Source organism: Ambystoma mexicanum, chromosome 9 (genome assembly GCF_040938575.1).
Source record: "Ambystoma mexicanum isolate Mex_15411 chromosome 9, UKY_AmexF1_1, whole genome shotgun sequence".
In the NCBI taxonomy this organism is placed as follows: domain Eukaryota; kingdom Metazoa; phylum Chordata; class Amphibia; order Caudata; family Ambystomatidae; genus Ambystoma; species Ambystoma mexicanum.
In genome coordinates this window covers 547,098,612-547,125,650 of record NC_090931.1, presented here as the reverse complement: position 1 = coordinate 547,125,650, position 27,039 = coordinate 547,098,612, and the positions used below count along the sequence as shown (strand labels likewise).

Genomic DNA, 27,039 nt, shown 5'->3' with positions numbered 1-27,039 from the left:
ATTTAGATTTACGTTTGGAGTTTTTCAGAATCGGATGGGTCATTAATGGATGAGTTAATCGGTACCTGAGTTTTTTTGTCCACACTCTCCCATCAAAAGCGCAGGCTTCGGCATTGAACAGCTAGCCGGGATCTTCCCACAATGACGAATCTCGCCATCCCTGCGACGAAAGGTCTCTGTTCCACGTCCTCGATGGCCTGCATCACTTCCTTGCAGAGACGGCTGCGTGAGTCTGCGGTTTGTCCCCGCTATAGGGTACTTTTCCTTTTGCGTCGTTTGTTGATTTGGATTTGTTTCAAGTATTGCTTGTGTTGTTACTTGTGTTCCTGTGTTTTGATTGTTTAGAGACCGATTTTGTCTTCCGTTATTTACTTTATTGAAGCTGTCAGATAACTTTCCTTTCATTAATTCAAAATCTGCTTTTAGTCTTTCCGTCAAGCGGGCTTCACGGCCCGCTAAGTCGAGCCCCAGATTCGACATGGATGGTCTTTTTTTCTCGTGCTGATGACTCGCAGGCTGTAGGCTGATGGTTGTAATACCAGTGCCAGCAGGGCTTACAGCTATTAGATGACACAAGGTTCCTATGGCCTCATTTTCTCTTATGTTTTCATTGATGTCTGGGTCTTTTCTCGTCTCTAGTGTATTGTTTACATGTGCCTGTTGGGTATTATCTCTGAGTCTCTAACAGGGAATTTTTGAGGTCAGCATTTTCTGTTGGAAACGTTCATTTTAGTGAATTAGATTGTAAGAATCTATTGGGGACCTCAATTTCCAAGAGCTCCGTGTCAGTAACATCAAAAGGTGATTGAAAGACACCTGCATTCACTTCAATCACATCAGGCACCTTAGCACTTTCAGAACATGCATCTGTCAGTTTTAGAGTCTTATCACATTCTTTGAAATGACATTTGTTGCTTATAACCGCCGCTACAGCGGCAGCATGTTGTCCATTTGAGTTTCTATTTACTTTGGCTGCTATGATTTAATTTGTCTCAAGTCCTGGCAACACAGCTGGCATAGCTGTCATACCTCCTTTCTCTGCAAGTAGCTGCCATTGTGATATTTTATCAGATACAAGTTTTTGCAAGGACTGGCATATGGCAGAAGCGTATACATATTCTGCTTCCGCAGTATTCCGCTCTTTTGACCAGTCATACCCCCTCAAATCACATGATGGTGCTACTTCTTCAGAGTCCGTTAAGAGGCTCTTATCGCAACCATGGTCAACCTGACATGTTAATGCTCATTTTAGTTTTAAACGGGTCAATGGGCCATTTTCAGCCATGGATCCCGCTTGCCTGCGTCTGCTGTGGACTGCAGCAGTCTTTTACTCCACTTGCAGACTCCATGCACCTTTCGCGCTGCTCTTGGTTTTATACAGGTAGATTTTGCTTTCTTTCTTGAGGAACTCGGGTAGTTGCGCTGTCCGCTTCCTCCTGCATTCACCTCACGTGATATGGGTGCCCTTTAAAAGGGATCAAAGAGATGATTTCTCCGCAGTCTCCCCAATACGAGTTGGGCACCACCAGCGCCAAACAGCCGCACAACAGCCAGCGCCCTCTACCACTGCTGGGCTCAACGCCGCGAGGGTGAATGCGGGTGCGTTTTGGCTTCTGTTGCGGTCACGTGACGCTTCACGTGAGCTCCAAGTGGCTCTGCCCCCTCCAGGGAACGTAGCTGCGAGCAGCGGGAGTACAAAGTAAAAAAAGGGCTGAGATTCGCGTTACAGCCTTCAAGCTCAGGTTTCCCAAAAGGTGAAATGTTCTGTCCAAGGTATTGGTAGACCGAGTTAAAAAACCGAATTTCTGCTGACCATAATAAAACAAGAATGCACTTTGGAACCAGATGTACACATTTTTTCAATTTGATTAATTGTAAATCCAGACAATTGTATTGTATCTATTACTGCATACATTAATCAATGATGTTTCAACATATCAAGAAAGTCATGGACAGTGAACAAAAGGGCTCGGAACTGTTTTACCTAATGTCTCAAGTGGCACTCCAGTGCAATTCCAACACTTTGTAACATAGATTCTAGGGTACCCCAAAGTGCAATGCAGCACACACTTTTCACAGAGTGATGCAATATGATGAAATGCTCCCCTCCTCTTGGCTGCCCACAAACTATGCGCCCCTACTGAGGTACAGTAAGCAGCTACCGGCATAGCAACGATGCACAGCTCCGTGCAGCTAAATGGAAAAAGAAAAATCTGATTGTGCATCCTTTCATGCAATCTGTTCCCCTTTGTCTGCAATTGTTGCGCAGATGTAACATCATGCTCTTGCTCCCTGGTTTCCCCCGGAACCCTGGCATATTGTTTGTGCCTATTCCTGTGGCCTTGCAAAGATGGCTATTTGTTTCTACACCCCCCCCCCACTACTGCCCCACAATTCCTCCCTGCCCAATGTCGGAGTCTGACACATTATGGTGATATGTATGATAGTCGCTGTCTGTTCCTCTCCTCCCCACCCCCCCTATACCTATACCTATTGCCTATCCCCTGCACTACCAGAAATGTCGTTAGGCCTAGTACGATAGTCGCTTGTCTGTCTCATCTCCTTCCTCTCCCTCCCGCCCCTCCTTTAATCATTGTTGATGCTCTTGCACTATCTGAAATGTCATAAGGCCTAGCACGATAGTTAATTCCTAATATCTCAAAGCCTTGTAAGAACATTATCATATTTTCCCTAGCTCCCTCCCCTGCCTTGAAGCGCTTTGAAACACATTTGTATAGGTGCTATACAAATAAACTATCAATCAATCCTCTCAAACTAATGGCAAAACAGACCACTAAGGAGTGGTCCTGTCTATTGGCACAAATTCACTTCTCTCCACTATTGAAATCTATTAGAAAAAGGTGTATCAAAGTGACCTGTGCTTGTTCCTGATCCTAAAGCAATTTGCCCTCAATATTTATAGCACATTGTATCCTCCTTCGTGTGGTGGTTGTGGTTATGCAAATCTTACGTTTTCGGAGGGCGGGCATGGGAGTGTGCGCAATGCACGCGGTTCCCTCAGCACACTCAAAAATTGGCATCTATGATCAAATAAAAATAACCTTGTTAGCATTCTGCATGGCTTTGCTCGGTCCTACAAAATCTTGGGCTGGTGTGCTGTGGTCACTAAAGCCTGTCTGCCAAACGGTCACTTAATGTTTTATTAAGAAACCTGGTCCTTTCAAACCCCTGGCAATCGATGCAAACAGCCCTAGCAGCATTCAAACCTGGAACAAAACTGCTAAATATAAAATGTTCAACTTTAAAAGATGTTCAATTCTAGCACAGTAGCGGTGAAATCGGAGGGGGAAAAGTGTGCAGTTCTCAAGCTGCAGTCACAGAACTATGTAAGATGATCTTCTTTTTATTTAGGGCTTGCTGCGGCCAAAGTCTTATTGTTTCACTCCTCTGCAAGTAACTGGTCTTTTTGATACCAACCCTGCTTGCCACTTTCTTTTAAAATCTACCTTGAGAAGAGTAGCACGGGTACCTCTAACCTGCAGATTGTTTTTTTGGCGACCCCCTCCTTTTTATACGGTATCATGAAGTATAATATCGTCCACAATGGCAATCCAATCCAATGTTACCGTGCCCATTTTCACTGGATTCCTTGTACCCGCCTCCCATAATCTACTGATATCAGACATATATGTTGTACAGAGTGGGATCCAAGACACCACCCTGACGCCAAGTCAAGGGTGGGTATAGAACCTGTCAAGGCTCCCTCACTGAGGTGTTCGTGTGCAGGAATGCCAGGAGGTGCACCGTCTTAACTGGTTATTTCCAAGCAAGCAACATTGTCCACAAGGTGTGCCTGCTTACCGTGTCAAATGCATTTGACATTTCGGTCGAGACCCTATATATGGTCCCCACCACCTTCTTTTTGACAGAAGCTAATAGATGTGACATAGTAAAGGCATTCAACAAAGTTCCCATTCCTAAACGAAAACCCACCTGAGAACATGAAAGTACATTCTTAGACAGAATGTGAGTCTTAACATCGCTCAGTAAAGTAATAAGGTTGAAAATAAAATTCTGGAAGAATACAGCAAGGAAATAGCCCTGTAGTTTATTGGGTCAGCACTATCTCCTTGCTTGTATAGAGGTTTGATGTTGGATTCCCTCTGTGTGCAAGGAACCCTGTGGGTAGTGTAAACCTGCTTGATTAGATCTCCAAGTGGACGCATCCAGGCCCCTGGATCACTTTTAATTAGCATCAAAGGAATGCAGTCTGGACCAGGCACCCTAGATGGTCTAGCTCTACAAATTACCCCCATTGTCATCTTCATCCCACGGACAACTAGATTTGTCATCCCTTCCCTTAGGAAGTCAACACTTCTAATGACTTGAGAAGCTAATGACTTGAGAAGCCAGAACTTGCAGTGCCTTCCTCTTAACCCTCTTTGCCTCCCTCACCCTCTGATGAGACATGTAAATGCTCCTTGCTTGTGTGAACTTGACCCCTGTTGGTAAGATTTTCATACATTATAATAGGGTTTGATCAAAATGTATCAGCAGAGAAGCAGTTAGCGTTTACCCCTATGTTGTTTAAGATAAGCTCTCATGTCATCATAAAGGTTCTGCATGCCCCATCATTCCATTTTACCATATGACCGCCTCTATCCGGGGTGGTAAAGCCAGTGCAGGGGTCAAAGCATGTCATGTGGGGATGATAGTCGCAATGTCAGTGCTAGCGGGAAATGGTCACTACCCAGGGCAGATCCTTTGGGTCCAACCCTTTCTTCTGGTCAGCTCCACAATTTGCGTTTAGGCCCTCTCCTCAGAATAATACGTACATTTTGTTTCCTCTCCAACCAGCCTGAAAGCGGGTCATCAGTTTCATCATGCATGTCTGACAGGGACAGATTCTCACTGTTCAAGTAGACGTTCACAACCAAAACATTTGCCTGCAAGATAGGGGAAAATATATTAATTGCAATGAAATCATTTGACCGTGTTGCAACCTCCATATGAGTGCATTTTAAGATTTAGGTCAACAGCAATTATTAGACCGTCCTTTGGATGTCCTTTGATGCCTTTAGTAGCATCTTTACAGTATGTGTAGTATCCCTTTTTAAGACGATTGTATTTAGGGACATTGATTCCTGCTAAATAATTATGTTAGCAGTGGTCAAACAGTTAGGGACCCATTTAGTTTCTGAAATCTGCAGACTTTCCATGAGACAATCCTAAGTGGCCCGTGTTAAAGACTGGTGTTCTTTTATTTTGACTTGTTAAACATTTCAATTGCGCCTCAAGCCACGACCAGTCCTCAAGCCCAGATTTAGCAGCTGCCCCTGAACCCATCGAGGTGATGGGGGTAGGTGCCGTCTGCTGGACTAGGTAAGCTTGCTCCAGGAACTCATTTATATGCTTTGGGCAACAGAGTTCAACCAGTTCACCTCATAAGGTTTAAAGAACTTCCCTTTCCTTCCAGACAATTTGAGCAATCAAGTTCGAAGTAAAATAACATACAGCTTTCTCTGCTCCTATTTTTGGAAAGGATACCCTTTCAATATCATCTGAGGGTAAAACCTGCAGTGTCGGAATTACCTGAACAGTTTAACATTTGACCCCTATTCATGTGCATGTGACCACTTATTTGGGGGTTGATTGTCCAGCCCATGGTAGTTCCTTGAAATGTGTCGTTGGTCAGTTGATTTAATAGTCGTACTCTGCTCCTGTGTTATTACACTTGTCCCTCTATCGGCTGCAATATTTTGCAGCACTGTAGGTGTCTGTGCATCACAAGAATGCACAGAAAGTATAATACAGAGTGCGTTATCCACGTTTGTAATTGCAGGTACCCGAGACTGTAGTACTGGAATCGGGGCCTCTGTTTTTTGTAGTTGGGTTCTCGAAGAACCAGGTAATTTTGCTTTGCTTTCTCTTTCCATTCTTTGAGGCCTTGCTCCTACTTTCTGAATTCATATCCGGCTCTTCCTCATTTGTTTGGTTCCGTTCCACTTCATGGTCTGGCTCTTTGTCGACCAATGCACTTCCATTTCTTTTAAAATTGTGTCTGTTCCCATTTGGGGCTGGTAGGTTTTTGGTCTTTTATTTTCCTGCAGGTCCCCTTTTTTCCGTTGTCTGCTGATTCTAGTCCAGCCAACTTGATCCTCCCTGATTGGTAAAGGATCCCCAGTTGATTGGTAAAGGATCCCCAGAGGATTCCACTGGTTCCTTTTCATGAACTTCAATTCTTGAACTCGGGGCTACCAGGTTTTCTTCATTTTCCTCAGAAAACAGCACCACTAGTGCAGAGGGGCTATCAAGCGACTCAATCAGTTCAGTCGGTGAATCCACCAACACAATAGTCTGCGGCGCAATTTCCTCACCTGTATTGCTGATCAAATCTATGTGCATCATGTTGCAGTTTCTCCCCTTGCATGTTTCGGCATAATTTTTCCCATGTTTCTGACATTCCGCCGATGCCTCCAGTAGCTGTTTAACATTTAAGTCCACTATACTCAGCTGTGTCATTTTCCTGGACTGCTTCTTTGATGTTATCATAGAGCCTGAGCAATGACTCTAGTACTAGGTGAAGTGCTAAAATTGAGGCTGGCCGCAGTGACTCTACTTGTGGTAGAATATTAGATTGTGTTGTTTGAATACCATCTGTACACTCGGATCCCTTTACCATACTCCTCCGGGATAGGATTTTCATAATTTTCCTCATTCCCCAACTCAGTTTGCATCTCATTGTCTGACGTCAAGCACCCCCTCCTGGAGTCTGTAGCTGAGGGTAATAACTATTGCCCACCACCTCCGAGTACAGGAACGGTGTTCAAGATAGTTCAGAGCCACCTTGACTTACAGGGAATGGATGTTGGTGTGAAAGTAGTATTTCCAAGCCCCTACAGTTTGGGTGATTACGGAGCACTGCTCAATGACAGTTCGTCTGTGATTTCTGGCACTTTTAAACCAGACTTCTCGATCAATGACTGGTCCCTCTCAACAAGGGCTCTAAGCGCGGCTGGACCCTTTTCCTTTATCATTAGTTTTCCACTCCTTAATTTGGGCCTATTCTAGCCCCGCCTCCGCTCTTGTGTTTTCCTTTTTATTTTTGGAAATGTGTACTAGTGGTTGGGAAATGTTACAAGTCCTGTACCTTATCGATGGTCAGGCGCCTTCTTCGCCCAAGATCACTTTCCACTCCACTTGCAGTCTGTGCCGGACTGGTGGTTCTGTAGGCAGAGTGACTCTTGCGAATAGAAATTCCTCCCAACAGCAACTGGGGAAAGACTAGCAAGACCACTTTCCACTCCCATTGCAGTCCATGCGGCGCTCTGCGCCAGACTGGTGGTTATGTAGGCAGTGTGAGACTCTGGACAAAAGCTCCTCCCAACAGCACAGCACAGCACAGCAACTGAGGAAAGACCAGCAACACCACTTTCCACTCCACTTGACGTCTGCATGCATTATGTGGCTCCTGATTGGCTTGGGCCTTCATGTCACTGGCTAATTTTTTTTAAATGATTTAGAACGTTTGTATTGCACTTCATCACTGATATCCTGGAGGTCATGAGGTCATTCTATATAAAAGGTTACAGGGAGGAGGGTGAATGAGTGGCGGTGGTAGTTATTGATCAGTGCAGTGGTGGCTAGTGAGAGCTTCATTTTGGTTAAACTGGTTTGTGACCTAGTGGTGAAGTGTTCCTTGAAGACTCGGGCTTTTGCGGTTGTGAATGTTTGCGAATGTGCTGTTCGAGCATTCTATAGATGAGCCATGGATAGGAAACGATGGGTGGATGGTGACCAGTGTAGTAAACTGGTTGAGCGTTGCACGACAGAGATGCAAGCTGCTAGAGAATGTTGGTAAACTTAGGAAATTTATTAGACCTAATCCATGTTGAGCGGTGGGAGCAGGTGTTCTGCAGGCGAAGCGAAATGGCTGAAGTCTGAGCTGGGGTATTGGACACGCACATGGCAGCCCACAGGTTGAAACTACCTTACTCCTGACTGTAACTGTTGTTTATGGCTCCCATAGGATGATTACATTCGGTCTTCCAAGTATGCTCCCGTTTATCTGATTTCGTGTTCCAAGAAAGGATTGAGATTTCCTCCCTGCTGCCCTTTGAGCTTCAAACGACATCCACATTTGCTGTGTTGTGACACCACCTTTGATCCCCATTGCTTTCTGCCAGGATTGCTGACGCAGCCAAAAGGCCATCCTTTCACGCATGAATCATCGGCTACCTCAGCTGAACTCTGAACTCTTAAGATGGACAAGAGACTAATCTTTGTATACTAAGATAAGCGCAGAGAACAAACCGTTTTTTTTAGTTTTTACGTGTTTTTTTTTTTTGTTTTTTGTTTTTTTTTTTAAAAAACATGTACCTGAAGTACTTTTCAATTTGTCCCAGAAAAAAAGTACCCCTTTTATTACCATGCGTGTCCTCTGCTGATTTTTAGCGAAACAATGGACTATTCACTGTCAAAGCACATTCCTGTAGAATAATAGACATGTTCTTTCATTCACAGGTTGGTAGCATGTAAATGCTCAATGTCACATGTTGGTCCGCGCTGAAATGTTGGAGCATATTTTTGGTAATCTGAATTAGCTCCTAGACTGCAGTTGTGTGTGTGGTTTTTTTTTTTTTTTTTTTTTTTTTTTTTTGCGCTTATTCAGTGCGCTGGAGGATGTTGGCCAAAGGTTGGTGGCGGGGGAAGGTTTATTGAGTCTGTACATATTCGATTTTTTTTGCTGAAGGATGAGGTCTGGATGTGAGGCAGAGAACAATCAACTAGGGGGTTCAGCTCTTGCTGACGGCAACAGTACAGTTGGGTGGGGTAAGGGGGACATCTGTTTTTTTCAAGCACTCGGGGCTCCTAATCCTATGCTGTTTTTGCTGCCGAGTGCTCGTTCTGCTGGAAATTACCAGATTTGCAGTGTGACGAGGTGAGCTGCCCAGGCAGATGGCAGGATAGGAAGTCGAGCAGGGCGGACCCTGGGATTTGCAGGGACCTGCGCAGCAAAAGATGTGTTGGGCCCCCTTTATTTGTATAAATAGTGACATTTGTGATATTACAGAAATGATATTATAGTATCAGTTTTAAATACGCAAAGGTATATTGAGAAGTTAAAATAAAAAGATGTTGCCATGAGGAAGGCAGCAGACAAATACACCGTGACGTCTAATATATGAATTATAGATGCCATCCCATACATCAAAATAAAGCAATGTATTGTTGATAGTGCGCTGGTTGTGAAATGTACTGTAAATAACGTGTTTATCTATCCCTCATTACATTGGTACTCATTCAATTGACTACAGAGCAATGACGGGCTAAATCGGCAAAACTTGTTTTGAAATTGGTGACCTATGGGTTGAACAAGGACCACATAATTCAGCACTTGTTGAAATATCTGGCAGGGTTACATTTTCAGGGAAAATAGTATTCCCTTTTAAGGTTTAAAAATGGAGCCGTACATAAATGACTAAAACAGATTTACAGATTGTTCCCCTTCAAAGCACTTCCATGAACCTTTCCAGACAGGAGAGCTTGCCCGTGTTCCTGGAAAGATGTGCTCCAACAGCACCGTTCAGGTACTCGGGTCTTAAGCTTTCATCTTAGAATGGGCACACATGGTTCTGCTGTCTTATTGGGGGTCCAGGGGGGTTAGTGTTTTAAATAGCCAGCCACCAGGCTCGACAACTTTTGGCCAAATTGCCATAATTCGAACCCTTGAACTTTTTTAACCATATAACCGGTAACCTCTTCCTTATGGAGGGAGAGCCGTTAAGCCATTTTTCACAATTCCTATTGTTTATAATTTCGTTTTTTTGTAGAGTTTTGAATGTAAGCGCTCTCCCCTCGACCAACTGGCCAAACATTTTTCAGAATTGTTGTGACTTTCTTTTCCACGTTTGCTGAAAATGGATATGATTCAGACACTCCTTGCCACTTCTAACTTGATCAACACTTCACAGCCCCCAATGGACAAGTTATGCTTTTTTATTACACTTATAGTGATCTTTTGTTTGCATCATTAAAATAGTTTCAATCTTCTATCGATGTATGTTTCTCACAGGCGCTATTTATAAATACTTTACGTACAAATCAAAACCTTGCAATATATAGGTGTGTGTATACATCTATAAAATAATTATTCTACAATAAACCAACCCTCATCTCTGCACTCATGAGAAATGTTGAGCAGGAATACTTTTGGGAGATTCTCTGGAGCCACTGTGTGGGTCCCCTAAACGTTTTTTTAATTTTCTTTTTACCTTACTTTCGTGGCCAGATGGATTTTTACTGAATTCCTCGTGTCATTGCAACCTTCTTTCTGATGTGCTTCCCTAGTGACTAATATGGCTACTGGGCCAGGGATGCAATTCTTTATTTTGTGGCTTCACTGGATGTGCAGTCATTTTTACTGCATTAGTAGCCTAATGCACCCACCCCAAAATGCCAATTGGACAGTAAGTCCAAATGGCTATGAATTCCTAGCCCCAGTCCCTGTGCTCTCCCCACCCCACCACAGACCCTGGGTTCTCCAAACCCTGCTCCCACCACTATCCCACGGGTCCCACCCATCCTGCTTCCACCTCAGACCCAGGCTCCCCCACCCCACCGTAGACCATGCACTCTTCCCACCCTGCTCCCACCACTATCCCATGGCTCCTGCCCATCCTGCTCCCACCACAGTCCCTGTGCTCCCTACCCTGCTCCCAGCACAATTTTGAAGGGCATAAATATTTCCACCAGATATGCCATAGTGAGCGAGCGCAGCGAGGGACAAGGACACAATTCAGGGGAATTCAGGAGGTCCCTCCAAACCCCACATCCCCCCCCCCCCCGCCCCTTGTGATTATTTTTTTCTTTTTAAATAATGTTGTTAAAACGTTGCATTTTAGAGCATACTTAAAAAAAACAAAATGGGCCAAACAGTTTGCAATTGGCGCTGGGGGCCCAGGGGGCAGGCGTGATACTTTTACTGGACATCTATGATAGATGTCCAGTAAAAAGATACCATCCCTGTCCCCTTGGCTCCACAGCGCCTCAGGAGAGCTGATTTTGGCAGCTGGGAAGGGGGATGCCTTTGTTGTACAAATCTCCCACCCCCCCCCCCCCAACTCCCTCCAGCCATCTCTTGCCAAAATAAGCTCAACGGACCAAAACAAACACACACACACACACTCGCACATCAATCACTCATAACACAAACCTACACGCATCCATACACATTTAAATAAAAAGGAAATTAACATAAACATACATTCGGTAGGGGCCTGCGCGTGGGTGCTGAAACACCCCACTCCAGGCTTCTGTCCGTATGTGTGAGGAGGCCCAGGAGCTCTCCCTTGCACATAGACATGCATTGCCCCAGCCAGCATTTTCAATGAGCTATGCAAGGCTAGCGAAGCAAAACGCCCCCAGCCTTGCATGGCTCAGTGAGCATTTGCTGCTGGGGAACTGAACTGTCAAAGGGAAACAGTGTGTTCAGCCAGCCCAGGAGCACTCCCTCAGCTGGAAATAAGCAGCTGAGGGGGAGTGCTCATTGTTTCCCTGGGATGGCTCCTCAGCTCCTCCATAATGGGTGAGGGGGCCACTGGGTGGACGCCCCCTCGCCCATTATTGATGAGCTGCCAGGCTCGGACTGCTAAATGCTAGTGTGGGCCAGTCAAAATGGGCCACTTTTTGGCCAATTTGGGCCAGATTGAGTTACTTCACTATGCAGCTAGTAGTTTTGACGATTGTTGCCGAATAAATATTTTTTAAATATCGCAATTTGCTTCCATTTTAACTAAAATTACCCCCATGCTTACTATTCAAACAGTCTGTGACTAAATGAATGAATTTCAATTTGCAACTGCGGGCCACTTTTTCATTGCTGCCTGAGACGGTTCTATGCCCCAGTCCAATCATGTGAGCTGCCCCTGCCCATTTCCTCCAGTCTAATATTTTTTCCTACATTTCATGCTGGGCTCTTGCGCCCCCACGGGAATGTGAGTGTGCCCCACAGTTTGAAGACCACTGCTCTAAAGTGGTGTAAACTGGGTCAGCCTGGTTTTCTGCCACAGACTTTCTCAATACATCTACTGTGTGGGTGGGCCAGAGTCCTCGGTGATTATCATCTATTTTTTTTTCTCTCTCAAAGTAAGTCTATTGATCCATTTTATTTCACTTTTTTCCTCAAAATGTAGATTGTGAATTGGGGAGGGGTTAAGCAATATTGATGGGGGTAGTGTGTAGGGCCAGTGGGTGGAGGTGCGGGGGGGGGGGGTCTCCACCCGCTTCTCATGAAATAACCTTCCAGCAAAAGAATTTGAACTAGATGCAAGATGGTGATTTGCAGGAGCTTTCCAGAAGGAACTGGTCAGGTTCCTAATTTGTGCAAGGAACATCTGTGTTGACCACGGGCCAGTCTGTTTGCCTTTATGAACTGAAAAGTACGAAGAGGCCCCCTAACCAAATTGTAAATGCGATTTTTCTATTCTTCTGCTACTTAGTTGTGCTCACTCGTTTTTGGCCGCTCGCACACTGGGGACGTGACCGCAACACGCTCCATTTCCCCACGTGACTTCCCTTGCTACTTTGTTGCGTTCGCCCATTCGCCGCTGCTCTCGTACTTCTGAGACCGCTCTATTATGGGTCTTCCTTTGTGTCCTGTTGCCGGCCTCCTCGTTTGTACCAGCCAGGTCTTACCTTTTGTATTCTGGTGGCCGGCCCTGGTCTTCCGCAGCTCACAGGGGTCCCGTGTCTCACCATTCGTGTGTATACGCCCTGCTCCAGCTATCTTGTCCTCCACTTTAGGGAGCGCACTCCTGCAGCATGGACTCCCGTACCAGCTTCCCTCGCGGTGCTCCTTTGTTCTGTTTTTATCTGCCGCCGCCCATTTTGTATTCGTCTGTCAGGGTTTGCTGAAATCTTCCGACGTCTAGCCTGCTGTCCCCTTCCAGCTCTAGAGGTCCAGATTTTCCTTGTATGTGCCCCTGTGTTTCTGACGCCAATGCCTGTTGTTTGGTGCTGAAGCGCACATCAAAAGCGTGCTTTTTTTTGCTCGGCTCTTCAAGGATCAGCAGGAGCAGCGCGGAGACACGTTTCACTCAATGGCCTCTTGGCCACGCCCCCAAGAATGTAACTCTTTAATGCTGTTTTTGCGAGGCACCATGTACCGTTTGATGTTTGACCGTCTAATAAAGTTTTTTATATTTTTATTTTTAAAAAGGCTGCAATTTAAAAGCGGCCTAAACCAAATTAATTAATGTCGACGGTGGTACTTGATGCTGGTTGGGTCTGTGTACAGTTTTAAAAGTGATACTTGTCAAGCTGATCTAAAAACCAGCCATCCCAGCAGCTTTTTATCAAGTATTGCCCCCACCCCTCTCTGAAGCAAAGCACAACTGGAAGTTGTGGGTTTGCTTATTTTTCCATTGGGCTGTCCGTTTTTGAGCTTGACGATTGGATACTTGTTTTAAACAAAACTCAGGTTGTCCTATCACAAGGCAGTCAATTGACGTTGTAATTGAAAGAACATAACTGAAGCCTTTCTTTTGGAAAAAATCTCTCCTGGTTAGGTGGGTTCCTTTTGTACTTAATCTAATGCCAAGGGGATAGCTTGGGGCAAAGCGCTGGTCTTTCAAAAAAAGACCATGTTGTGCAGCCTGGGTTAGATGCCCAGTCCCACGCTCGGAGGCTGAAACCCACCATTAAGCGCACTGTACAGTGACAATTTCATTTGTTTTAAATGCCTTGCATGGCAAGGCTCCATAGGGTATACACACCGGTTTGGCAGTACAGCACTTTTAATTGCAGGAAAAATGTGTTCCCAGTGCTGCACACTGTATAATTGGCCAAACTAGTCCCATGTGAACAAACCAATCAATGCTACCATTCCTTTCCATTAACATTTGTTTGCAGTAAAAGGGGTCTGTCCTTTTCTTTGGTTCTGCTACCAATGAAAGTGGGTATGGGGTGTCTTTGCGTTTTAGTTTAAAGTCAAATGTAGCTGTGTTTTTGATTTTGGGTTAGGATCAAATCTAGCCGTGTTTTGCAAACTTGCTGTTCCCTTTGCGTGTACTGCTTGCTTATTTTTTAACCTGCTGGCCCAGTGACTGCACCGTTCTACTTGTTCTTCTCTTACCTGCTGTTCCCTCTATCCCACACCCCCCTTCTTCCTGCTTCTCCCATCCCTGTCCACCTCACCCATGGCACTTTGTTTCTCCTTCTCCAACTGCTTCTCCATTGACTATCCTTCCCTTCTCACTAAGTCTGGCAGGAAGAACTTCAAAAAAGATACCTTGGTCTGAAATCCTGGTCTGCCGATCACTGACACCTTCCAGCGCTTCCTCCAAACAGACCCTCACTGACATCCTTTGTCGTTCCTTCTCCAGATCTATGGACTCCTCCTATGATCTCTGTGATCTGTCCTTTCTCCTCCTCTCCCATTAATGGTGGCACCAGCTGGGAAGCCCTCATAGCCCCCTTCGACTCCTCTAAGGTCATCATTAATGTCTACCTAAATGGCACCGTCATGGTCCAAGACCCCCAGGCCAATCTCCTCTTCTTTGATAGCCGCTTCCCTCGCCTTATCAACTTCCTGAAAGAAGAGAGCCCGTGTCTCTGCGGCATCTAACAACTCTGCTGAACTCTTCAAAATCTGAAAGGAACTGCCCGACACTGCTGCAGTCTCTACCTCTCCTGTAGCCTCCCAGGCCCTTTGCAAGACCCTTGCCTTTCACTTCATCTCAAAAACCCAGGACATCTTGTCCTCCCTCTCGCCCCCTCTCCCTCTTCTCCCTTCTCCTTCTGCGAACTCTGGACCTCCTGCTGCCGTACTCCCACCCTCTTTCTTCTCCTTTTCCCCTTTTCTCCCCTGATGAGGTCTCTATCAAGTACGATCTATGACTGTCTCGTCAGAACAGGTTCTTCCCTGTTCTTCCAAAACCATCAAGGACCACATTGACACCCTTGCTCCTGCCCTGGCTGATTTCTGAAATCTCTCCTTCGTCTCGTGAGCCTTATCCTCCCCCCCTGAAGCACTCTTGTGTACCCTCCTCTTCTCGAGAAACCCACAGCTGTCCCTTCTTGCCTGGCAAACTATCTCCCGATCTCCATCACTCCTTTCCTCAGCAAACTCCTGGAAAAGCTGCCCATCTCGCAGCTTAACCTTCACTCCGATTCTGTTGATCGTCTCCACGACCATCAGTCTGGGTTTAGAGCTGCCAGACGCATGGAAACTGCTCTCCTGAACATCCGTGACGATCTGGTCTCTGACTCTAACATCCCCTCTGTCCTCATCCTACTTGTTCTCTCTTCTGCCTTCGACACGGTCAACCATACGAGCCTGCTCAACCGCCTCTGTGACAACCTGGGTATCACTGATCAGGCTCTGGCCTGGTTGACTTTTTCCTCTCTGATCGACCCAGGTCCAACTTGGGTCCTTCCTTTCATCAATCTCCCTCTCTACCTGTGGTGTTCCCCAGGGGTCTTACCTCTCACTCTGGCTTTTCAACCAATACATGGTAACTCTCGCCCATCGCATTGCCGTTTTATGCTCCAATTTTCAGTGCTATGTGGATGACCCAACTCATTTTCAGGCTTCCCTCTGCCACCTCTTCTTCTTCTCTCATCTCTGATTACCTGTCTGCTATTCAGGAGTGGTGTGCCACCAACAATCTCTGCCTGAATGCCAGTATGACAGAGATCCTCCGCATTGGCATACCTTCACCCACCTTTCCAGTCATTCTCTGGCCGGCCTCCCTTGGCCCTCCTCCTACCCCCACCTGCGAGGCTAAGCACCTCAGGGTTATCTTCGACTCCACGATTTGCTTTTCTGCCCACATCTCTGATGTATCCAAAAAGTCAAACTTCCAACTGCACCTCCTCCGCGATATTCTGCCTTTCCTCTCCTCCCCCCAGAAGGTCACTGTCTCTTAAGCCCTGGTTCTCTCTAGGTTGGTTTACTGCAACAGCCTCTTTCTGAATCTACCTGCTTCTACTCTCCGCCCTTTGCAACTCATCCAGATCGGACTGCAAGACTTGTCTCCTTGGCCTCCAGGCCTAGGATCGTATCTTTTCAGCCCTGAAATCTCTTCATTGGCTCCCAGTGGCGGCCAGGATTAAAATCAAGACCCTTTGTATTGTCCACAAGGCTTTCTGGGGCCTTGGGTCCAAAATACCTTCAACTCTCCTTCCCTCTCGAGCTCTTCACTCCTCCTCCAACCCCCTCAGAGTCAGTCGTTTTGCAAAGAAACAAACTGGGGGTAGATCTGTCTTCAGCTGGGGCCTCCCTGCCACTCAAACTTGAGGAGAACATCTGTTTCCAGAAGCACCTCAAGACCTTCCTCTTTGCTTCTGCCTTCGCTCCTCCTCTCCCCTGCTCATCTGTTGTGCTTCGGCATTGTGCACCTGGTTACCCTCTGACTTCGGGCCCAGGTACATGCTCACCCTGCCATGCACCCGCACTGCCTCCTAGCAACCCTTGCATTTGGGTCTGCATCTGTAACTCTACAGTCTCCCCCTCACCCCCTTTTCCTGCACTTACCCCCTGTCTGTAACTTAAACCTAGCACTTGTCACTTGCTGGCTGCACTACCACTGTTTGTTTTTTATTCCTTTGCTCAGCCCTTTCCACATCTTCCCCTTCCCTCTCCCCTGCACTTGCACGTTCTCAATGTCACTGAGCCTAGTACAATCGTTGTTTTTTGTTCTCCCTTGTTCCCCTCCCTTGCCCCGTGGCGCTCTGAAACACTTGTGTATGAGCACGATACAAATAAAATATCATTATCAATACTGTGATTTTTATATACACGCACACGCACACCCCACACCCCTCCCTCCCCAAAACCAGGTATTGAGTCACGTTTTGAAAGCATTGTGGGGGCATTCCAAGCCCCCATAGGGATCGAGTTCCAAAGAGTGGATGTGTTACAAGAGAAGGATTCTTTGCGGGTGAGTTGTGATTTCAGCCGGTTGGTCGTTTTGGTGCATGAGAAGTGTGTGCCAGCAGATAGGGGTAGCTTAGTCACCAGGTACATTGGTGTGCTACTCGTTACTGCATTTTAGATGATGCATACATTCATTAACACATAATATTGTTTGTAAAATTTGAGGGTAAGTTTCTGGGGACGAATCCCTTGTCTGATGATGGGTCTGTATTTTATTTCATCTATCTGAAGGCTCTTTCCCAGCCAATGCCTATGCTTTCCTCCACGCGTGCTTTTGTGATGTCTTCCAAGTAGGTCTGAATTTGTGCTGGGAATGCCTCTGATAACAGCATATCTACAGATAAAAATGTACATTTGCCAGCTACTAGCAATGCATAAAGTCACTCACCTTGTCAATTGTCCACCAACACGAAGCACACAATTTCTTACTCGCAAAGCGTCCGTTATCCCTAGCCAGCGGCAAGTGCACATTTTGAGGCCTGCCTTGTATGCAAATCTGCAAATGGCTGAATGTGCGCACTGAATATTAACATCCTCTATAGGATGTATGAGTAATTTGGGCTTCTTGTGATTAGCTGTGAAGCAGATTGTCTCGTTTGTGCCGCATCTCTGATATTTCTCAGGCGTCCACAATGGCTGTTCTTATGTATGGTGTGGAAAATCACCCCTCATCTTATATAGGAAGGCAATGCCTGGCCGGAGGGCGAGCGGACTTCAAAAATGTGAGGACAACTTTATGACGTTTTTTCAAAAGATACCTTTTTATTAAGTAAAAACGATGGATAAACGCCTCACGACCCCTACCCTGACGAGGATTTACCTGCCTAAAATAAACTAAAGGAAATACTCTAACAAAGGATATCTGACCTGCACACTTATGCATACAATACCACAATGAAGCAATGAATGGCAGTTCAAAGGCAACACAAATGTAACAATTGAATTTGTAATATGACAACAGTCCCTCCTTATAATCTGGGTGAATTCGCCTTACCCCAGATTCAAGTAGGATTCTGCTCCACAGTTCCAAAAGAAAAAAGGAAATCCTAGTTTGTAGCAAAGTTCCAACACAATTCTTTGTGACTCAACTTGACAACAGAAAATGTCAACACTCCAGTGATTCAACAAAGAAAATAGAAGGTTCTTTCTCTTACTTGAGCAAGAGTAAGATTCGGAATTCGCCTCTTCACATAAAGAATATTTTCTTAGTTCGTCAATAGCAACAGTAATCGTCTGTCAGGATGTTTTGCCACAACTGATAGTTGCTCAAGAACTGTAACTCCCCTACAGCAGTTTTATACTGTTCTTTCTTCAGCAACATAAATTGTCTGTCAGCAAGACTGTATAGCACTTGGTCAACTTTTGCCTGGTTTACTCCCATGCCATGCCAGGCCTACTATGCCAAAGGTTTGCCATTCGGTAACACTCCCCTGCCCGAACAGCGATCCTCAAAACTGCAAGTACTTCTGTGGCTAGGATCAGCTTCAGTGTTCGTTGTTTTGCAATAACAAACTTTTAGCAACCCTTCTAGGAAAACAAGATTCAATTTGGTGCTCTTTAATACTTCTCTGCAAATTATGCTCCTCTCATTCTGAATAATCTTTTCCAGAAGGGCATCCTTCTTGTCACTCTCGTTTCCACACTGCATAAGTAACCAAATACTGACAAGGATCGGATCTTAGTCTGCTTCTTCCTTGGCTTTGGCAATGTGGGTTTATACCAGCTTTTGTTAATTTGTTTCTAAAAATATGGGAAACAATCTTCACAACCGTTGAACCTTTACTTTCATAAACCCCTTCTGCCTTTGGCAATATCTGTTGGATTTGAATTTCTTTGGTTTTGGTTTCTCTTGGCTTGGGCAATGGTTTTATGCATTAGCTTTTAATAATATTACCCCATCGGATTGCTGGGTTCTCAACAAACTCGCACACTTAAAGTTAGTAATTTGATTTCAACAACTATTGCTTTAGCTGTTTTCTGGGAGTTCGGTATTCAAAATTACTTTTAGTATTACCACTCATACGCAAGTGTTTGCTACTTGGTAAACACCTGCCTTGAGCATTTGAGCGGTCTCTGAGCTCTCTGGGGTCACTATTAGCTGGTGAACCAGGTAAGGAGTGTGCGTCTGATCCCCCCTCGTTATGTGCAGGTGTTCTGCTTCGGTGGCTCCTCGTGACCAAGCAAACTGCTATTCCTGGTCTGCCATTGCACGCGCCACTTGTAAAAGGAGCTTCCTTTGCTCTGGAGGCTCTTTGATGCTTGCCAGCCACCAAAGACAACCTCTTGCTAAGGAAAGCTTCCCTCTTTCGCTTCCCGCTGCGCAGCCTCTGCACTTAAGGATTCTGGAGGTACAGACTTGTTTGGCTACTGTTTTCTGCCTGACAGTGCTCTTGGCATCTTCTCCCTCCTTCAGTTTTTGTGTTGGCTGCATACATGGATCACACTGCTGTCCTTGTCACTCTGCTAGACAATGGTCTGCACCTGAGGGAGCCTTTTTAGCCTCCAAGTCCCCCTCAGGATTGGGTCCTTACTATTAAAAATCTGACCACTCCTGCTGCATTGTTCCTCTTTAGCCCTCTTCTTCGTCCCAGTACTTGGGGGAATTGTGGGACTTGAAGTCCCTAATGGCAAATTTAATTTTTCTGGCTAGATTTTCATTCTTAAACTCATTTCTGTTCCCCATAATATTCTCTAAAGAATTATCATAAGGATCAGTCACCAGACTTGATTGTAAATCGAAATAAAGTTTTTTAGAATTTAAATCGTTCTTTTTCTCAAATTCCCTTTCAATGTACCTTTTGGGAGTTGGTAAGGTTTTTAGCTTTAGAAGTCTCCAGGGTTTTGGAAGGGTTTTTATTTCTCCCAATGACTAGGAATTTGTGATTGTTTTTACCCACACTTAGGTGTTTAGTTTGCGGAACACTGATTGTTATGACAACAAGCCATTATAGACTTTGGTATGGAGGAGATGTCTTCCTTAGAGGAAGTTAAATAATGCGTCGCACCCCACAGAATCCACTCATTCCCTTGGGCCCTTTCTCCTCCCACGTGATCCTCCCACAAAACCCCACCCCCAAGGCCAGGATCAGAAAGTGTCCGCCTTTCCCTGGCCATCTGGGTTGAAACTTTAGGCTGGGGTTTAGTGAGAGTTTGTAGGATTCATCACAGCACGGGACCCATCTATTAACATGATGCAGGAACAGTGCGGACACTGAAGACTGGTATCGGTGAGATGTTGCTTGGCGATACAAAGTGAGCCATAGACGGTTCCCCTGTGACCAGCTGGGCAAAGGAAGGCTGAACTGGCAACAGGAGGCGTGGCCCACAGGAAAAGGAGGAACATTCAAGGGGCTGATGACAGAAAAGGGATCACAAATACAAGTAAATGTTGATGGTTCCAGGCAGGTGGACGAGGGGCAAACAAGAAAGTAGAAAGACAGAGGATAAGTGCCTCAGCAGGACAAAAGGATTGTAGGCAAAGCAAAGCCAGGCAGAGAGCAAAGAGTTGACTACCTAAACTGGAGTGCTGAGATGCCAAGATCGAAGGAGGAGGCTGAACTGCTTATGTAGCGGGGCTTTACAGATGTCTGTGACTGGGTTCCAGCGTTTCTGGAAAGGTGCGGCTGTGCTATTTGAAATTCGTTCTCTGAACTCTGTGTATTTTATGTTGCTGTAGATGTATCCTATGGCTTTTAAGAGTGGTACAGTGGAGCTGTTTGTATAAAAAAAAAATCTCTATTTTCCCTGACACTTGCATTACTTTCCATTGGATATGGCATTGAGTTGGACTTTTCTGACTATATTTTTGAATGTTTACAGGTTTCCCAGAGGAAGTACAGAAATGCATTGGCCAAGTTTACATCTGTCTCTATGCATCGGCCAGAGTTATATTATATGAAGGACTTCATAATATTCAACTTTGTTTTGTGTATTGATATGACCTGACATTGAATTGATGTGATGCCTAGTCATGATTTTTTAATACAAATGAGTGTGCGGTCACATCTGAGGAGGTCTTCCCTAGTGGTTTCTCCAATCCCTACAAGTTTCCCATTTGGCTAACACAGGTCTTACTGACCTGTGTAAGGTCTTTGATTGAATGGCCTGGAAGAGATGTCCTGACAGAAATTGTTATCTCTCTGTGTGTGTTTTTTGTATGTGCTGTGATGAACCAAGAGTATTTGTCTCTTCTTGCCAAGGGGAAGCCTCCCCCTTTGAGGCTAGGAAGGTGCACCCGCTGTGCAGGACCCTCCCTACAGGTCTGGGATAGTGGGACCTCCTGGGAGAGACTCCCCTTGAGGAACAAGGACTTCCGTTACTGTGAGGAACTCCCTACACCACCATAGCAGCATATATGGGACTATCTGTTGTGAAGAGCACTGTAATAACTGGATGTTTGCCTGAAAACAAAACTGAAATTCCTAACCATGTACAAGGAAAAAGAATCTCTTTAGGGAGAGACGCACATTTAACTGAGACAAGTAAATTGGAGAAGGATAGAGAAGGTTGTAAGAAGTGGAAGCCCACTGACATCACTCCTTGGAGAGGCAGAGCGAAGAAGAGCCGCGGAGCATGCAACTTTCAGACAAGTCCTGAATACCAGAGGAAATGCTGGAGGCTTTGCGTTTACGAGGATGGAGAAACCGCAGGGTGGAGGCGGAGGCGGAGTTATTCTAATTAACATTAGTAGAAATGTCCCTCAAGTGGCCTACTCCTTCTAACCCGCCACATAGCCCAAGTACCTGCTTCAAAATAAAAAAGGGGAAAAGCTACTCGCTAGGTATTTTTGTTTCATGTTTTAATTAGCAGTTTGTCTAGTGATTCGATATTTCACTAATGCCGATCTTGTAGTTAAATCCCATCGGTATCACTCTTCTGGTTAGCATTTTCGAAATTTGGAATATTTAAGATCCTGACAAGTAACGAAGATACAGGAGCATTACTTCAGAGGAAGGTTTGAGTTTTTTTAAAATGTTTTTTTATCCAACTGTGTGTGTAGTAAATATAGAAGAGTTGAAAGAGTATATTGTGTCTAATTGTATTGCCTCTTCGAATATAGAGTATCGACATGACATATGCCCTCAATGTGGGCCACTTATATAGGACTAAATAGAGATGCCAGTAGTTGATTATGTTTGCAATTGTTTCTTTAAGGTGTTTGAGTGACTTCTTGTCAGGTGATGACGACACATTCCTCCAATCCTATGTGCGTTTTCATTTTGTTAGATGAAATTGTGGAAGATTTTAAGATTTGCTTGGATTTGTGTGCACCCAGAACCTATTTTTGTTCACACATTGTACATCATTTGAGAACTGTTTGATTTGCACTTTTTTAAGTTGGGTATCCAAGAATACTCCCGTTCCATTATGAGTATTGAGGGATATGGTACTTGCGTTGGACCTGTTGATTAGCATTGCTGTGTGCTTTCTGAGCAGTAGTGTCATGTTTCCTTCTTAGTTCAAGGCTGAAATGTTTCTGGGGTTGCTTGTGTTTCTGTGCAGAAGGGACCTGGCCTAACAGTTTGGGCTGGACTGCTCATATTGGTGGCAGTACCTGACTGATTTGCATATGGCTGGACTCCTTTTGAAATGGTGCAGACTGGCTAAAAAAAAATGGTTGTCTGGAAGGTTGCCTAGAGCAGTGCCAGTGGTTCAGTTTTATTCAAAACCTCCAACCATCACTTTTTTGGTTATCCTTCTTAGTTGTGCCATAATGGTTTTCAGTCCAATGAATTGTATTTCCTTGATGGGGATCTTTTATTCCACCAAATCCCCCACTTGTTGAATCACCTTCCCTCAAAGGCCCACCCGCTGAATCCCAACCACTAAATATCCTACCATGTTTCCACCCACCAAATCCCCCTTTGCTCTAATCCCACTGTACCTGCTAACAGGGTTGCTCCCCCCCCCCCCTTTGCCTGCCACCCTCCCTACCCTGTATGCCTAACATGGGGCTCCACCCTGCCCCCATGTCCCTGTCCTGAAACCCAACCAGTCCTTTCCCTGCCCTCACTGCCTCCTCCACCCCAGCCCTCAGTTCCACGGCTTGCACTTAATGCCTCTCAACCTTTCTGCTAATCTCCATACCGGCTCGTTGTCGGCGATTTCCCCCCCCCCCCCGTGCCTCTTCGTGTAGCAAACACTGGATAAATAAAGCAGAGTGCTCGTTCATTCAATCAATGTGCGTTGGGCCAGGGATTAACCTACCCTTATTTGTCAAGATCGATTCGACAAGTCCATCTTCAACAAATGTGTTGAACCATTGATGTGAGTCTGCATTTTCTTTTGCCTAATGGGTTGTCATTCTGTAAGATTCATTGCATTTTCTGATAGCTCAGGTGCGTTAGTCGATCCTGTATCTTAATGGGTAAAAATGGTGCTCCCATTGTAGTCTGGGTGTTTTTTCTTTTTAACATAAGCATTTTATACTCTGAAGGGTTTGAAAAATATCTGCTTGGGGATTAAAGCCATGTTCCATTTTTCTGAGTCGATAATTACTGTGGCATAATTTCTGTTTAAATTAGGCGCTCCCTCGTTGGTCATAATGGGGCAGAAACGTAATCTTGATCTACATTCAGGAACAATAGGTGCCAATGTTTTTGTTGTATGTTTAACGATTGTAGTTCTACATCATGATCATCCTGGGGATATTAGTATTCTTCTTTTGCTTGACTTTAAATAGTTTCACTTCCATTTGGAACAAATAAAAGTTTGCAAAATATGTAGGATTCTATATATTAAAATGTATTATTTTGAGGGGATTGGGTCCTCCAACGTATTCCATATCTATGACCGTAATCAACACAGCTCTGCTGCTTTGGAAAATCTTTCTGCATCCTGTGTCGATGACGTCGACACGCCGTCTTTGAGGACCTCCTCCGACGGCCGACGTCACTGGATGTTATATGACGCCCGTAGCCTCAGTTCTGTTTTTTCCGCGAACGTGTTCGCTTCAGAGATCTCAGCGCGCCTCGACTCTTTGGAGTTTCTGTTCTTTCGGTTCTTCAAACCTGTTCATTTGTGAAGATTATCGGGATGTCTTCCTCTTCTTCCACTCCGTCTCCTCGTTTCAAGAAGTGTGGGGACTGCGGGTCCAAGATGTCGGTGATGGACTTGCACAACGCCTGCCTCTGGTGCCTCGGGGAGGCCCACGACATGGATGATTGTGTCGACTGCCAGTCGCTTACGCCCAAGGCCTTGCGGGAGCGTAAGAAGCTGTCGGTCGGTAGGGTGTCCAAGCCCCGGAAGTCGAGGTCCACTGGGCTTTCGACGAAAGATTCGAGGGGCGACTCTCCGCATCGTCGTCGTAAGTCTAGGGGGTCTCGGTCCCGGAGTGGGTCCCGCCACTCCTCTGCCTCTTCGAGGCACTCATGGAAGCGCCGCGATCGGTCGCCTTCCTAGTCCGAGGACACCGCCCGTCGGCGGGTTGCTTGTCCCACCAAGCATGCGACTCCGGAGGAATGGGCTTCCTTTGGTAAGAAAATGTTGGCGATTCTTGAATCGCAGGGCACCGGTCCGTCTGCGCCTCCGAGTGGGGTCGGGCGTTACCGTACTAGAGACACCGCTCGTACGCCTTTAGGCTCAGGTGGTCGGCACGATTCGTGGGAAAGGTCCCGCTCGGACAGGGGGAATCGTTCTAGTCATGCCCGTTCCAGGTCCTGGGCCTCGATGCGCTCGAGACCGTGTGCACCTGTGAAGTCTTCGAAGAAGACGTCGACGCCTGTGGCGCCGAGGTCGTCGAGGGACTCTCTCGAGGCTCCACCTCCGAGGAAGTCGTTGACGCCATTGGCGCCCAGGCTGTCGAAGGACACGCTCGGGGCTCCACCCTCGAGGCCTGTGTCGAAGCCGTCGATGCTGTCGGTGCCGCGCTCGACGTCGACGCCGATTCACTCGACGCCTTTCGAGGCTGTTTTGTCGGAGGTACCCTGTGGCAGGGTGGAACCCCCTAGAAAAGCTCTAGCTAAGGCCAAACATGTCTTTGTCCCCCATTCTGTGCCCACTTTCCACCATCTGGATTATATTTCGGAGGTGGATGAGGGTTCTGACGATGGGATGGTTCCTGATATGGCACCAGACGAGATTCTTTCGGGACATAGCCAGATTGAGGACCTGCGTCAGTCGCTGCACAACGCCAGTGGTCTGGACACCTCTCCGGAGGTGGAGTTCTGTAGGCCTGAGCCTGGCACCCAAGCCGAGTCCTCGTACCGGCGCCTTATGTCGAGGGTCACCGAGTACTTGGGGTGGTCTGCTCCTCCAGGGGATTTTCTGCAGGATGACCTGACGGATATCCTCGACAAAGGTCCACCAACTGACCCGGTACTGCCGTTCCATATGGCTCTACAAAGGAGGGTGGCGGCGGCTTGGACTGCTCCGTAGAGTCTCCCGGCAGTGGGCAAGTCTTTGCCGCGAAAATACCGCCCAGCCAGTAGCGACCCCTGCTACTTGACAATGCACCCCACTCCGGAGAGTTTGGTGGTGCCGGCGGCTAATGCCCCAGCAAAGCAGGAGTCATGTCCTACCATCCCCCCTGATAGGGACGACAAGCGTTTCGATGGTTGGGCGAAGAAACTGCCTTGTCACGTTTTACACACACTCTGTGGAACTGTTTCCTTAGCGACTGAACATATTCCCGAAGGGGACGAACGGGATGGTTTTCTTGCTATGATACAGGATGGCAAGGATGCCATGTGTGAGGCCTTTCAGTCGGGTCTGGACATGGCAGATTGCGTCAGCCGGTCCATGGCGGCGAGCACCGTAATACGCAGGTTTGCGTGGTTGCAGACGTCGGGGTTTGCTCTTGATGTGCAAGCCCGGCTCCTCAACATGCCCTTTGATGGTGTGCATCTTTTTGGCAGCAAGACTGACGAGAGCCTTCAGAGGTTGCAGAGCTCCAAAGCTGCATCGAAGTCGTTGAGCGCTGCAGTTCACCAACCTCCGCCCTTTCGTCCTAGGGGACAGCAATGGAGGGGAGGTTCCTTTCGTTATTACTCATCCTTTAGTAAAGCGAGAGGAGCTGCTAGTCAAAGGGGCCACCGTAGTGCCAGAGGTGGAAAACAAGGTACTCGAGGTGCCAAGGCCGCTCGGACAGTTGCCTCTTTGCCCTCAGGCAATGCCGCAGCCGCTTCTGCTCAGTCATGAGGCCCATGCTTCGCCTGTGCGGGGAAGGCTGGTGCAGCATCTGGTAGAATGGCGGGCCATTACTTCAGATATGTGAGTTCTGGAGATCATAGCCCACGCCTACTGTCTTCCTTTCCGGCAGAGGCCTCACGACAATCCCCCAGGGAACCTCTCTTTGAAGAGTCCGGATCCGCTCCTTGCGCAGGAAATTCAATCTCTGCTGGAGAAAGGCGCCATAGAACTGGTGCCTGTAGCGGAGATGAACAAGGGATGGTATTACCCTTATTTTTTGATTTCAAAGAAAGACGGGGGATTGAGACCCATCATGGACTTGCACGGTTTGAACAAGCTCCTTCGGAAGGACAAGTTTAAGATGGTTACTCTTTCTCAAGTCCTCCAGGCCCTTCAACTTCAGGACTGGTTGGTGTCTCTAGACCTCAAGGACGCTTATTTTCATGTGCCAATCCATCCCAAGCACACAAAGTTCCTGGGGTTCGCCGTTGGCGACTCGCACTTTCAGTTTCCGGTCCTGCCATTCGGATTGACCTCCGCCCCCAGGGTCTTCACCAAGCTCATGGTAGTGGTGGCAGCGCATCTCAGGAAAGGGGGATTCACGTCTACACCTACCTGGACGATTGGTTGATCAGGGCGCGCTCTCCCGAGCAAGTCCTGGATCATCTATCCGTCACCTGCCGCTCCCTCCACAAGCTGGGCTTCTCCCTCAACTTAAAGAAGTCCCACTTGACGCCAACTCAGAGGCTCCAGTACATCGGAGCAGTGCTCGACACGTCCCTGGGGCAGTGTTTTCCTCCCCAGGTGAGGGCTCATCACATTCAGCAGATGGTGCAAAAGTTCCAACATGCCCAGAGTCTCCCTGCGTTCCAGTTCTTGAGATGACTCAGCCTCATGGCATCCTGCATTCTTCTGGTGCCAGAGGCCAGGTTGCGGATGAGATCTTTGCAATGGGCACTCAAGCTCCAGTGGTCTCAGTCCTCCGGCAGGATGTCGGACCCAATCTGATG

At 46.5% G+C, this 27,039-nt stretch overlaps 1 protein-coding gene across 3 annotated transcripts in view; it reads left to right on the top strand.

Moving 5' to 3' along the window:
* Positions 1-27,039, top strand: part of VMP1 (vacuole membrane protein 1) — a 1,390,334-nt gene that overhangs the window by 56,658 nt on the left and 1,306,637 nt on the right. The gene's annotated exons all lie outside the window — the stretch shown is intronic.